Source organism: Sturnira hondurensis, unplaced genomic scaffold, assembly GCF_014824575.4.
Source record: "Sturnira hondurensis isolate 20B ecotype Veracruz unplaced genomic scaffold, ASM1482457v3 Scaffold0001221, whole genome shotgun sequence".
In the NCBI taxonomy this organism is placed as follows: Eukaryota; Metazoa; Chordata; class Mammalia; order Chiroptera; family Phyllostomidae; genus Sturnira; species Sturnira hondurensis.
Genome location: NW_028073852.1, coordinates 7,627,313 through 7,642,215, shown reverse-complemented (window position 1 = coordinate 7,642,215; position 14,903 = coordinate 7,627,313). Strand labels below are relative to the sequence as shown.

General features: G+C 50.8%; 1 pseudogene; it reads left to right on the top strand.

The window, feature by feature from the left end:
• Window positions 1–234: 234 nt before the first annotated feature.
• Window positions 235–951, top strand: LOC119003349 (geminin-like; annotated as a pseudogene).
• Window positions 952–14,903: the final 13,952 nt, after the last annotated feature.

The following is a 14,903-nucleotide window of genomic DNA, read 5'->3' as shown; positions in this document are numbered from 1 at the left end:
TGCGGGCCCGTGGGCAGTGAAGGACAGTGTCAGGTCATCTTCTGGAATCACCACATTAAAGTCTGCTGACTGGGTTGGTGTGCACGGGCATGGATGGCCTGGGGGTCTGGTGCCAGGTGCTGCCACCAGGGCGGGGCGGATCCCCCCCTCCAGCGAGTGAGCATGGTGGCAGGAGGCGTAAGCTGCGGACCAGCCGCTTCGCGCTTCACCTGCAGACTCTGGGGTCGCGCTGCACGGTGCATCCGGGATGAAGCAGAGACGAGAAGGGACCCGAGGGCCTGTAAAGAGTAGTCCTGTCCCAAGAAGCAGTCTGAAGACGATCCAGCCACCCCAGCGGGATCTCTTGTGGGAAGAGAAATTGAATTGGCAAAGGTGTGGTGAAAATGAAACATTGGAAGGACCAGTGCACATCTAAGCCCTCTGGCTCCGGAATTATTATTGTCCAGAGTTGTTATTTCACAGAGTGAGAACAGAGGTCTTGGAGTGACCCAGGAAGCATTTGATCTTGTGGTTACAGAATGCCAGAAAGAAGTGGCAGAAAAAGCGAGACACTTCATAAGGAACTTGAACAAGAGGACGATGAAATGGCCCGCCTGAAAAAGGAGGGTAAAGAATTGGGAGAAGTAGCAGGATGCGTCCAGTGTGTGGTACGTGGCAGAGGTCACAGGGAGACTAAAAGGAGAACCTCTCAGTGACTTCGAGCCACCGGAGAGTCAGGAATCTGATTCTGAAGAGGAAACTGGTGCGGATTCTGAAGCAGGAGACTCCGAGACTGGTGTCTGGGCTGCAGAAGTCGTATCTTCCTCTACAGAGGCAAAGCCTGGAGCGTGAGATTCAGGAATATTTGACTTGAGAACTACACCAGCCAAGTTCACCTCCTCTCTAGTGCTTTGTGGCTGAGCAAACAACTGTGTGATGCAGACTTAAAACCAAACGTCTGTGTTTGAATCCTGGGACTTGATTAGTGTATCAAAATACAAGCACTGTGCATTTGTAGTCTATGGTGTTTTGTGCGAAGTGCATTTTCTCAGATGTCAGACACAACCTGTTTGTGATCAACTTCAGTCTCCTACTGAAAAAAAATCTGCCGACTGCAGGTCCAAGCTGGGCAAGAAACAGCGATTGCTGGCCAGTACAGGGCTGGGGACTGCAGAGGGATGGGCGGGAAAGGACGTGTGTGAGTGTGTTTAGGGGTCTCAGGGTGGTAGCCTGGGGTCTCCTGAGAGCAGAGACATGGTGTCTGAGCTGTGAGTAGGGGGATCACCTGGATTCCCTGGTTATCGGTCCTCGGGCTTTGTCTCGCTCCCCCCACCCCGCCCCCCGTCTTTCCATGTGCGTATCTATTTGCAACATCACAGTTGGTCTTGGCTTTACTTATGTTTCTGGTCAGCTGGTGGACTAATTAGAGTTAAATTTTTAATTAAAATGTTCCCGGATGTTCTGTTAATAGCAGAGATGAACATTCCACCTGCTTGGGGGAAGGCAGGGTTTTCCTGTGCAGCTAAGGCTTTGCAGGCTCAGAGGGCTGGGGGAGAAAGAAGCTGGAATGCAGGCGGGGGTTCGGGTCAGTTAAGGTCCCTGCGTTTCAGCCCCCTCCACCGCACAGTGCCCCTCCTGGCGTGCAGGTCTCTGACCAGCGTCCACTGAGGTCACTTTCTGTGCTCCCAGTTTCTAACTCTTTTTGCTCCAAGAGGTGGGTGAGCTGTTGGGGCTGTGGGAGAATGTGGGAGGTAAGGTATTTGGAATCTGGCTTTGGAATTCTTCCCATTTTTGAAAGGATAGCCAGTGAGTTCCAGGAGAGCCCTCCGCAGGCTGTCTGTTTTGGTCAGGGGTTGGGTGGAGATGGGAGGAAGGGGGGGAGACTAGGATGGACAGAAGCCTAAGTGGACGTCACACCCTGGGGACAGTAGATCCTGCTGGGTGGGCCTGAGCTCAGAGGTCTACCCTACGTCTCCCAAGGCCTCTCACTATTGGGAGGAAGAGGCCTGAAGAAGGTCGGCACCAAGTCAGCAGGCAGGAGAGCACTGGACACAGGGATGCCCTGACCCCACAGACCCCAGTGCATTAAGGGGGCGACTCCTCTCACCTCTGGGTGGAGGGAGACATGATGGGTGTAGGGAGCACAGGGCATTCACCACCATCTCCGTCATAATTATCTACTGCAAATCCACGTCCTGGTCTGTATGTGATGACCTCACAGGTTCCTAGTACTTGGTCACCGCCTTGAAGACCCTTGAATGATGGTTTGAACCTCACCATTTCCCATCCCCCAGGCATTCCTCCAGTTCAAACCGTATCAGCTGGTTTAGAAAGCGCAGGTTTATTGTGCCTTTAGGGTGCCTGACGGCCCATCCCTCACGCCAGGCTCTGTAGGAAGTGCCAGCATAAATAGCGGAGGTGTCCTGGGTCCCCAACCGCTGCTCCCAGTGATTGGAGTAGGCATGGGCACATAACGACAGGCAGTTATAAACTGGCTAGGGACCCAAGGCTTTGCCCGAACCAGGGGCTGGGTCCGTCAGACCCCTGTTTGAATCTCAGCTGGGAGACAGAAGCTGGGCGTGGAGCAGCTGCGAGAGCAGCTGGTGGGGATTCGGGAGGATGAAAAGCCAAAGCCCCACGCAAACAGGAGGTAGAAGGGAGCTTCAGAGGCAGGGTGGAGGAAGTTGAGAGGAGACAAGGGAACAGCCGCCCAGAGAGAGACGGGGCCACCACAAGACGGGCTAAATGCTGCCACCTTCTCTGCGGCTTTTCCGTTTGCATCCTGCTTCTAGGTTCTGGACCACCTGCATCCGTGCCACAAACTGCCTGTCTTCCAGTGACTTAAGTGGGTCTCTCTGGCTCAGACAAATGAGCCAGACCAGGATACAGGTCCATCTTGTCCATTCCTGGGAGCTCAGTTCCCTCCTCCCAGCATCCTTAGGACGGCGAGATATGCTGCAGTGCTCTGAGCTGGGACAGGAAGCGTGTTTCTCATGAATAACTTGAACTGTGTTTCTGGTGAGTTAGGGGTGAAATAAGTTTGGGGGGTCGAGTTGGGGAACCCAAGCACTCCCTGCTAAAATGAGAGTTGAATTTGAAGCAACCTGTTGAATGAGGGCCTCTGGGTTGGGCCTGAGCACTGGGCTCCTACGCAGCCCAGTCGGGATATCACTTCTTTCTCCATTGCCTCTCCTCTCAATCCTAAATCCATACTCAAATGTCTGTCTCTTTATTAGATCTCCTCACTTTCTCACTAACTCTGGGCCACGTGCACCACCTTCTCTCTCCACTCCAAGACCTTCTTGAAGGAGCTGACCACTTCCTTACCACCCATAAATTCCTAACTCTCTTTCCACTGTTCCATGGAAACAGAGGTGGTAGTCTGTGGCTTTAAAGGAGGTGCACATTTTGGTTGATTCTGAAGTCGCTCTCACTAAATAAAGTCACCACTGACCTCCTCGTCTCTAGACTGCACTTTGGTTCTGGTCTTCATGTCCTTACTGCTCTGCTGCATGGAGCCCTTTCTTCTTTGCTTTATCAGCCTTCCTGGCCTCCCCCTCCCCCTGCCCCATATCACTCCTGCCCTTCCTCCTCCCAGATCTCCATATTGGCCCCTGGTCTTCCTCACTTCTTTCCACCGTTCCTCTGACGGCCTCTCATCTTCAGCTCTCTCCTCCTTCTAAACCTTCTCTCTGGCTCAGCTCACCTAAGCCCATATTATTTACACAGCACTATCTCCTGCTTAAACTTGTCCTTGTCCCTGGTCACCTCATTTGAACATCTCCCATTCACTCAGAGTCAAGCCAAGGCGAACGCATGCTCTGTTCCCCAACTTGCCCCTTCTCCTGTATTTTCCTATTTTGTTTGCTGGATGCACAAATGCCCAAATCAGAAACCGGAAAATCAGCTTAGACTCTCTCTCACCTTGCACCTAGTCACCAAGTTGTGTAGCTTTTAATCAGAAATATCTTTAACCCCATTCCTGTTTTCCATCCCCACCATGTGGTTCTGGCTCAGGCCTTTATCATTTCTCCCTTGGATTATTGCAAAACACCCTAACCGTCTTTTCTCTTTCCAGATACTTCCAGCTTTAATCCCCCCTCTTCATGTCTGCCAGCATTCTCTTTCTAAAAACAGATTGAAAGTGCCATTTTCTGCCTAAAAGCTTCCGATGGCTTCCTATTACTAATAGAATGAAATCTAAATTTTTATCTCAGCATACGAGGCTTTTCAGGGTCTATGCCAAGTTCACCTTCCTACCTCCTTCTCCCACCACTGCTTCTCTTGCATGTTTGCCCAGCCACCCGTGCTTCTCCTGGTTTCTAATCACGCTGCCTCTTTCTTCCTCTGCCTTAGCACATACAGGTCAGCTATGGGCTAAATATTTGCATCCTCCCAGAATTCATGTTGAAATCCCAATCTCTAACTGGATGGTGTTTAGAGGTGGGGCCTTGGGAGTGATGAGGGTCATGCCTTCATGACAATATCAGTGCCCTTTGGCCTTGGCTGGTGTGGTTCAGTGGACTGAGCACTGGCTTACAAACCAAAAGGTTGCTGGTTTGATTCCCAGTCAGGGCACATGCCTGGGTTGTGGGCTGGGTCCCTGGTGTGGGCATGGGAGAGGCAACCATACATTGATGTTTCTCTCCCTCTCTTGTTCCCTCCCTTCCCCTCTCTGTAAAAAGAAAATAAATAAAATCTTAAAAACAAAGATTATTGCCCCTTTAAATGAAACCCCAGAGAGCTCCCTTGCCCCTTCTGCCATAAAAGGTTGTAGTGAAAGGCATTTATGAATTACGAAGTGGGTCCTCACCAGACACCAAATCTGCTGACACCTTGATCTTGCACTTCCCTGCCTGAAGAAATGCAAGATATACATTCCTGCTGTTTATAAGCCACTGGCTCTGTGGCCTTTTCGCTAGAGCAGTCTGAAAAATCCAAGACGAGAACCTCGTCCGCAAAGCGCTGGACCGTCTGTGCGGCACAATTCTATCTGTAAGGAATTCGAGGTGCTGCAAAACCTTCCCCTATCGTCACCTCATCAGTTATCCTCTCTCAATGCTCGTATTTCTTTCTCTCAGAAGAGCACACATTTCTCCACTTGGCACTTATTTGTCTATGTCTGTCTGACTCTACTGGTTATAAGGATCTTGAGGCCAAGGGGTGCGTCCGATTCCACCAATGCCTGGTGGTGTCTGGCACGTACGAGTATTCAATGGATGTCTATTATTGAAGGAATGGATGAACGAGCAAACAGTGGATGGGTGATTTAGGTCTGTGTTTGAGCCTAGCTCTGTCTATCTGTGGGTATAAATGGCAGTAGAGGGTAGGGGTCGGGAATACGTTTCCTATGTGTTGTTTATCGCCATCTCCCCAAGACGGTGCCGGAACATGATGTGGGCTCTGAGCGTTGGTGAAGTAGGTATAGGAGAGATTCTGGCTTTGGGTTAGATTTCTTTGAAACGAAAATCAACGCTTGAACACTGTCCTCTCGGATGAGGCAACCGAGCTTAGCAAGCTCGCACAAGCTTTCCCAGGGGCACTGTCCTGTCCGATTTTCTAAGCGACACAGTACCAGGATCCGTGGGGCCCTTGGTTCGGGGTTGCTGATCACGTGGAGCCCTCAGCACATAGGTTCAGAGCGTTGTCAAGGCAGATTCATGTGGACGGGTTCTCCGCAGGCAAGGGGGCTTCTCCCTGGGGTTTGCGTTCCAGGAAGGGGCTCCCTGGGGCAGGCCCAGGTCCATGGTGAGGGGAGTGAGGCACTGGCCACGGGCCCAAAATGCAATGGGGCACCCAGAAAACACAGTAATCAAGAGAAATAAAATCTAACACAGTATTTTTAAAAAAAGCAGTGAACTATAGCCTGTGGGCTGGCCGCCTGCTTTTTAGAATAAAGTTTTGCTGGAACCAGGGCTGGGATGAAGGTGAGGTGGAGGAGGTAGGGCATTGAGTACTGAAGGTTGGATTGCCTGTTTTGAAATTTTTGTGTTTTGTTCATTGTGAATTTTCACAATCATTTTGACTTAAAATACTGCGCTAAGATGTTATCTTGATTTCTAAGTGTTGAGGATGCCCTTTAAATTTTTGGCCCAGGCAAGCGCCTGGCCAGTCTCTTAGGGCTTTTGCTCAGTGTGCTGAGAATGCTGAGGTCCGAGATACGGCAGGGCCAGGCCCCTGGGGCTCACTTCCGCTGGGTCCTGGCTGAGCACAGTCTCGCAGGCGGGTACAAAGCAGCTGTGGGCCTGGATACTTTCTTTCCTACACAGACTGCAGCGTGAGGTTTTGCTCTGGGTTCTTTCCGAAGTTAAGTCTCCCCTTGCTCACTGGTATTTCATTGTTGAACAGCGCCTGACACAGGGGTAACAGAATCGGCATTCTAAATGTCTTCTGAACCCTGCTCTCCCTTCTATCCCCACTGCCCCACCGCAACAGCCTCTGTCTTCTCTTCTGATTGGTCCCCCTGCCGCCAGCCTCACCCCTTTGTACCCCAGCTTCCCCAGTGCCACCAGAGTCACCTGCACAAAATGCACCTCTGACCTCTGTGCTGCTCCCGCGTAAACTCTCCAGCGCTCTTGACATAAGTCCCAACTCTCTGAACAAAGCCCCGTCCTGAGCCAGTCCGGCCCTCGGTTCGTGTCTACACTGCAGGCTGCAGGCTGCAGGCATGTCAGACTCTTCTGGACGCGGTGTGAGCACGTCCCCTTTCTCCCCCACCTCTTCGTCTGTGCACACATCTTTGGATGCCTGGTCCCCTCTTGTCTACCTTATGAACTGGCCCAAGGGAGGTCTCTTCTGTGCTTCACGGCTCTCCTCTGCGTATCTTGGTTATCCCATTTGCTCCTCTGCTCCGTAGTTATTTACAGGGCTATGCCCCCAGCCAAACTCAGGGGGTGGGGGAGGGGGGGTCATGCCTGTTGTGTTTTTAATTTAATTTAATTTTCTTAGACGTTTTAAAGAGAAGGTTTTGTTTATTTTTAGAGAGAGGGTAAGAGAGGGAGAAAGAGAAACATTGATGCATGAGAGGTATATTTCCAATGTTCCCAGTTTGGGACCTGACCGGGAACCAAACTGGTGATCTTTCGGTTTGCAGGCTGGCACTCAGCCCTCTGAACCACACCAGCCAGGGCTCATGTCTGTTTTACATCCCCCACTACCCTGCCCTGTCCTCACACCCTTAGTTCAGGAACTGGCACAAAATGGGCTCTGGATGAATGAATGCTCGAACAGAAGACGTCATCTTGTGTGCTCCTTCAGAATTTGTCAACAGCAAGATTTTGAACAGAGCCCTCATCCCTGGCTCCATTCTAGAGCTCACAGCATTGGGTTTGGAAGGCAGGGGTCCCCGGCCCCCCAGCACCACGGAGGGCAAACCAGAAGGCTGCTTTGAGAGAGCCACGCCACTCCAGGGGAGGAAATGAAAACTAAATCGAATGAATTAGTACTCATATTGAACCTTGCTTTTTTGAGGGTGCTAAAATCTGATTAAACAAACAACAAAAAAGATAAAACCATTTTTCTATCTTTTTTTTTTAAGTAGGCGAAAAGAGAAAAAGACAAAGACATTGATTTAAGGTAGGGCCCCGGTGTGGGGGCCAAGGGAAACCGGCAAAGGCTCCTGTCGTTTGGGGTCGCGGGTCGCAGGAGCAGCTGCTGCCTGGGGACCAGGCTCAAGGTTTGGAGTGATGGAAAAACCTGGCCTGATGCTTTTCCTCAGCGGACCCTTAACCCGCTAACAGGAGCCAGCTGAGTGCGCACAAACAGAGGCGCTGGACCCGGCGCAGATCCCAGCTTCCTCTGAAATTTCCAGGCCTCTTTTTTCCTGTCGGATTCCAGACAGATGAAATTTTCCTGGCCCCAGCCCTGTTCCTGGCAGCACCTCCCCTCTGAATCACCATAAATCAGGGCTGGGGGTGAGCAGTGGGATTTTCCTGATTGACAAGTGGCTGCCCTGGTAAAATGGGGGCTCCATTTCCTAGGCTAAAAATAGCTCTGGGGGGGCTTCCCTGAGCCCTCTCCATCCCAAGCCCCTGGTCGATACCTGCTTTGGATTTAAAATATTCCTATCTGTCTGTGATTATTATTTCATCAAGGAGGGCTGTGGACGTGCAGACGTGAGCCACTGGGGGCCTGCAGGGGTCGTAAGTGACACCATTGTGCGTGGGATCATGTCGGGGGCCTGTGCATTCCTCAAAGCCTTCATCATCCGTGAAGCCCCCAATTAATTTCAATACAAACACCGGATTTGGCCTCCCCCGTGCCTTTGCAGCCATAACACATGAGGTCATGCCGTTTGGGTTAACCAAAGGGGTGTCAGGGACGAGGTGTGGGGGGTGGGGGGCTTCCAGGGCCTTGGAGGTATCTGTCAGACATAACTGCTCTGGATCCGTCTTTTACTGCATAGGGTCCACCACACGCCTCAATTCTCTTGCCTTCCTTCTATCAGAAACTCTGAAATCTTTAATATCTTTTTTTGTCTCTTTTCCCTGCTCCTCTAGCCTAATCTCCAGCCATTGGGCTGCCAACCTACCACCCCCGTAGCTCTTTGAAAACACCCAGTGCCCCTCCTCCTCTGTGCTCTTGCACACACAGCTCCGTCCACCTGGGCGGCTCTTTCCCCCTCATCTGGCCTCTCGCTCTCGAAGATTTGCTGAGTTTCTTCCTCCAGCGGACCTCCAGCACTCCGTGCAGGGCTGACTAACACTCCCTCTTCTGTACCCCTGTAGCTCAGTGATTCTCAAGCATGAGCCTGCATCAGAATGAGTGGATCTGGCATAACAGAAGTTGCTAGACCCTCCCCCGGTTTCCTAATCAATAGGTCTGAATTCATTGAGCTCCCTGGAGATACTGCTGCTACTCTATCCTCCCTCCCGTGATCACCCCCACTGATAGGGCTCATCCCACTGGGTTGCTCGACCTGTTTATTTGTCCTTTCCTTCTTTTTTTTTTAAAAGAGATTTTATTTATTTATCTTTAGAGGGGAAGGAAAGGAGAGAAGGAGAGAAACATCAATGTATGATTGCCTCTCATGAGTCCCCTGCTGGGAACTGGCCTGCAACCCAGGCATGTGCCCTGACTGGGAATCGAACCACGATTGTGTGGCTCGCAGGCCCGCGCTCAATCCACTGAGCTACACCAGCCAGGGCCTGTCCTGTCCTTCTACCGAGAGGGTTGGGGCTGTCTTTTTCGTCTCTGTGTCTCAGTGCCTAGCTCATGGCATGGCGTGCAGTGAAGGGGTCCGATGGAGGTTTGTTGATTGAGTGAACTGTGGGTATAGAAGCGACTAGAACTGACTGGCTGATTGCAGAGCTCAACTGAGGGGAGGGGGCCAGCAGACAGAGCCTGCCCGTGACCTGGCTGCTGTCTTAAAGGGCTGTGGGACCGGAGGGCCGGTCACGGGGGCTCTCAGGGTCACGAGTGGGGATCATGCCAATCAAGGTGAAGAGGTGTCACCCTCTGTCCCCGGAGGTCTCTCAGAAAGCCTGAAACAGGAGGACCATGGTTCAGCTGCCAGCCAAGATGCCAGAAGTAGAAACAAGGAGTCGGATTTGAGCTTGATTTTTCTCCTTCCGCACCCTGTGAGTGCCGGGTGATGAAAGGGTACTGGGACCCTGCCCCTTCCCTGGAGCTAGGGCAAAAATCCCAACCGCCTTTCCTGTTGCCTTATGCTCCCGCCACACAGTCAGGCAAGATCTCACCCCTGCCCTGAACTGTGAGGACACCTTCTATGTCTCAATCATCTCTGTAGCTGCCCCTTCCCCTTCTACCCTCAGAACAGTGTTTTCTATAGTTCCTTAAATGCACCATTAGTTTTATACGTCCGTACCTTCGCTCATGCTGTGGCCTCCGCTCAGCACTGCCTCTGTTCTTTCTTTGCTGGTCAATACCCAACTAATCCATTCAAGGCCAAGACCAAATGTGGCCACTCTGTGTAGATCAGAGTCTCATTGGCTCCCCCGGGTCTCCCACATGGCAGCAACATCATGGCCTCTGATGTTAGTTCACATGGGTTTGGTCCCTGTCCCCCACCCCATGGGAAGTCTCATTTGTTCCTCTACCTCTGTCCTCAGCCCAGGCGGCAGTGGGCACTCAGTCAGGACGCCTCCAACTGGGTGGTGCCTGCTCATCTCGGAGGGGAGCGACCTGGGGCACCACTCACATGGTAATTGCCAGGGCTGCTTGGCTGAGCAAAGGGCTCCCTCGCCACCCCCCATTCCAGGGGTGTCCCTGTCTAGCCACATGCTCAGCTGAAAGGGGCAACAGGTTGGGGTGAGGGGGACTGTGCTCAGGGGCTGGTATGGCTCAGAGGGCAGGGACTCCAGAGTCCAGTGGACAAGTTGGAAGCCTGGGCTGCTTCTTAGCTCCCGGGTCAACTTAAGTTATTTGTAGTCATTGAGTCTCAGTTGCTTATTCTGGAAAATGGGGAGAATAACCCTCATTTCCAAGATCACCGTGAGGAGTAAAGGGGAAAATGGATGCTGGGCTTCAGGCACAGGCCTTGGCGTGGCCTCCTCCTTCTCTCCACCAGGGCTTCAGAGCAGGACTCTTAAGTTCTCTCTTCGTCAGCTCCAGAAGCTGTCGGCTTTCCACAGATCTCCCCCCTTAACTGCCTTACAGTGATGGTGGGCAGCTGTCCGAGAGGGGGGTCCATCAAGGCTGGAAGCAGGCTGTTTCATTCAGGCTGTTTTCAGCTGGAAAACCAAGCCTCAGACAGGAGGGAGGAAAAATTATTAAAGGATTAAATCCAGAATAATCCTTTAAGCCCCAGGAGGCTCAGAAAGCAATAAGCTACAGACTTAAAATCTGATCTGTGAAGTCGTGGGGGTGGAATCGGCAGCCGGGGTCTGGGAGTGGGTTTCAAGTGTATGACGAAGTCAGGTTGTTTCTAAGAAGCGGCCTCATTTTCGCTGCTTGGACAGCTTTTTTTTTTTATCCTCACCTGGTCACGGTTTTTAAATAACAATGAGCGAGCTGCAAGACTGGGGGAACTTTAGCTAAAATTCCATAAAAATAAAAATTTAATTAAAACACACAAGTTGAGAAATTCCATCCCTGTAAAGTGAGATGCCTTGGCGCTCTGCCCTAAGCGGACCTTGTGCCCCGGCCCTGGGTTGACACCGGCTTCCCCTTGGACCCGGACGGAGGACGTGTAGCCGGGGCGCGTGCTGCCAGCTGAGGGAGGGGGTGCTAGGCAGCCCCTCCTCCACCAGTCTGTCCTGGATGAAAGAGGGCCCCAGCGTCCTGCTCAGAGAGGGCAGAAGAGCCACCGGGCTAGAGTGGGGGTGTTTTGTAGGACTAGAGCCAGGCCCCTGTGTGTGGGCTGTGGAAGGGACTGTGTACTCTGAGATTTGGGGGCAGAGAGAAGAGCACAGAGCTGGCCACCGGAGGCGGGAGTCTCGTGTTCTAATCCCGATGATGTCAACAACTCATTGGACAGCTGGAGCAGCCCACCTCCTTGTGGGCCTCAGTTTCCCATCTGTAAAGTTAGTTGTTTGGACTTTGTAAAGTGTACGCCGAGGAGTCCCGAGGATTTTCCCTTGGGGAGGGCCTCTCTACGATCTTCAAAGGTCAAGTCTTCCCCTCGTCTTGGTACCTTCCCTGCCTCCTTTTGTCTGTTTTCTGTAAGATTTTGTTAGAACATAAGGTGCTGAGGCTGACAGTGTTTGAAATCTTCTCAGGACACTTTGGGTTGGAACAGCGTGTGATCTGCCCTGTAGGGTCTGACTCCAGCTTCCATCTGGCAGGGTGTTCCTTTTCCCCGCTCTAGTGGATGAGAGCCCCCCTTCTTCTCTTCCCTTCCATTACCTTCTTTTTTTTCTCTCCTGTTTTCTGAGTCATAGAACTCTTTGAGAAGTAGTTGAAAGTGAGGAATCCTCTCTCCAGAAAAATACACATAGAAAAAAATACATATACATTGCCCTGGCTGGGGTAGTACAGTGGATTGAGTGCTGACCTGTGAAACAAAGGGTCACTGGTTCGATTCCCAGTCAGGGTACATGCCTGGGTTGTGGGGCCACGTCTCCAGTGGGGGGCGCACAAGAGGCAACCACACATTGATGTTTCTCTTCTTTTCTTTCTCCATCCCTTCCCCTCTCTAAAAATAAATAAAATCTTTAAAAAAAGGAAAAATATATATACATACTATGAAAATGTAACTTTTTAGTATCTGATTCCTTCAGGTAAAGACAATGTCTTTGGGAAAGTCACTCGATGGGGCTACAGGCGCCAGGCTAGTGGGGTGAGAGGTGGGAGCAGAACAAAGGTAGGACTGACCTGCTCTGCACCAGAGACAGGCGCATGTCGCCCATCGTCCCATCACCCTGCAGGGCCTCCTGTCCTTCCGTCCTGGGTTGGCTCAGCCATGCAGACTGGCCCCTCCACATGGCTTCAATCCCAGAAGACCCCTGTGTCCAACCTGGCTGCAGGTTTGAGGACCAGCAAGGCTGAGTAGATGGAAACACCATCTTTATTCAGTCTTTGGTAGCAAGTGATTAAACTTCAACTAAAAAAAAAATTTTTTTGGTCAAAGATTTTATTTCTTTTTTTAATTTTTAAATTTTTTAAAATATATTTTATTGATTATACCATTACAGTTGTTCTGTTCCCCCCCTTCATTCCCCTCCACCCGCACACTCCCTCCCCCACCATTCTCCCCCCTTAGTTTATAACCACGTGTCTCAAGTTCTTTAGATTCTATATTTCCCCCACTATTCTCACCCTCCCCCCTATCTATTTTCTACCTACTGTCTATGCTATTTTCTGTACCTTCTCCCCCCTTCTCCTCCTCCCACTCCCCTGTTGCTAACCCTCCATGCGTTCTTCATTACTATGGTTCCACTCCTGATCTAGCTGTCCTCATGGTTTGCTTTTGTTTTAGGTGTGGTTGTTAATAACTGTGAGTTTGCTGTCCTTTCACTGTTCATATTTTTCATCTTCTTTTTCTTATATAAGTCCCTTTAGCATTTCATATAATAAGGGCTTGGTGATGATGAACTCCTTGAACTTGACCTTATCTGAGAAGCACTTTATCTGTCCTTCCATTCTAAATGAAAGTTTTGCTGGATAAAGCAATCTTGGCTGTAGGTCTTTGGATTTCATGACTTGGAATACTTCTTTCCAGCCCCTTCTTGCCTGTAAGGTCTCTTTTGAGAAATCCGCTGACAGTCTGATGGGTACTCCTTTGTAGGTGACTGTCCCCTTATCCCTTGCTGCTTCTAGGATTCTCTCCTTCATTTTAGTCTTGGCTAATGTAATTATGATGTGCCTTGGTGTGTTCCTTCTTGGGTCCAACTTCTTTGGGACTCTCTGAGCTTCCTGGATTTCCTGGAAGTCTATTTCCTTTGCCAGACTGGGGAAGTTCTCCTTTATTATTTGTTCAAATAAGTTTTCCACTCGTGGCTGTTTCTTTCCCCCTTCTGGTACCCCTATAATCCGGATGTTGGAACGTTTAAAGATGTCCTGGAGGTTCCTAAGCCTCTCCTCATTTTTTTGAATTCTCATTTCTTCATTCCTTTCTGGTGGGATGTTTTGTTCTTCCTTCTGGTCCATTCCATTGATTTGAGTCCCAGTTTCCTTTCCATCACTATTGGTTTCCTGTGCATCTCCCTTCATTTCAATTAGTTTAGCCTTCATATGTTCCTCTAATTTGTGACTATAATCAACCAGTTCTGTGAGCATCCTGATAAACAGTGTCTTGAACTGTGCTTCTGAGAGGCTGGCAGTCTCTTGGTCACTTAGAGTTATGGGCTCTGGGACTTTGAGTTCTTCTTGCGCCATCTTTTGGGCTGTTTGTGCCTGTTACATAGCAGGATCGGAGACCTAGGTGTTCATCAGAGCAGGGCAACTAAGTCGCTGGGTTGTGACGCTGTACGTGGGGGCAGGGTCAAAGAGGAACAATTGTGTCCCGTCTGCCGCCTCCCGCCGCCCCCACAGGCGCCGCAGCTCGCGCATTTCATCCCACTGCATGCGAGTGTGCCACCGCCATCAGCCCTCCACCACTGGCTTCGCCCCCTGGGGCCTGCGTGGTCCGTCTCACTGTGGGCGAATGTGCGACCTTGGTCAGTCTGCCCCACACCCTGACTGGGTCCCGGCTACTTGCATGCCTAGGTCCGGGGATCTTTCCTGCCCGACCCAGCTCTGCTTCTGGCTCCGCCCCTCTTACCGTCCCAGTTGAACAGTTAGTATGTTGTCGGACTTCCATATAATTCAATTTTCTGTTCTTTGGCTGTGTCTTTGTTCTCCAAACCTTTGTTGTATTCAAACTTGGTTGTGGGAGAAGGCACAGTGTTTCCACCTACGCCTCCATCTTGGTGGAAGTCCCTGCTCTAGATTTAATTTCTTTTTTGAGAGGGGAAGGGAGAGAATGAGAGGGGGAGAGAAACATCAATATGCAAGAGAAACATGGATCGGTTGCCTCTCACACGGCCCCAGCTGGGGACCTGGCCCACAACCCAGGCATGTATCCTAACAGGGAATCGAACTGGTGACCTTCTGGTTTGCAGGACAACGCCCAACCCACTGAGCCACACCAGTCAGGGCTCAACTCAAGTTTCTTAAGAAAAACAATAGGCACCTTGGCTGGTGTGGCTTAGCGGATTGAACAACAGCTTGTGAACTGAAATGTAGCTGGTTTGGTTCCCTGTCAGGGCATATGCCTGGGTTGTGGGCCAGGTCCCCAGCTCGGGGTGTGTGAGAGGCAACTGATCTGCTTTTCTCTTGCACACTGGTATTTCTCTCTCTCTCTCCCCCGTCTCTAAAAATAAATAAATAAAATATTTGAAAAAAAGAAAGAAACAGGAAAAAATGGGCTACGTTGGCTCACTTAATTGAGAAGTTGACAATGGAGTCAGGGTCCCACTGAGCTGCAGAAGTTAAGGGGACACTATTCACAGGGTGGCAGCTCTCACATTGGCTCAAGTGGAGCT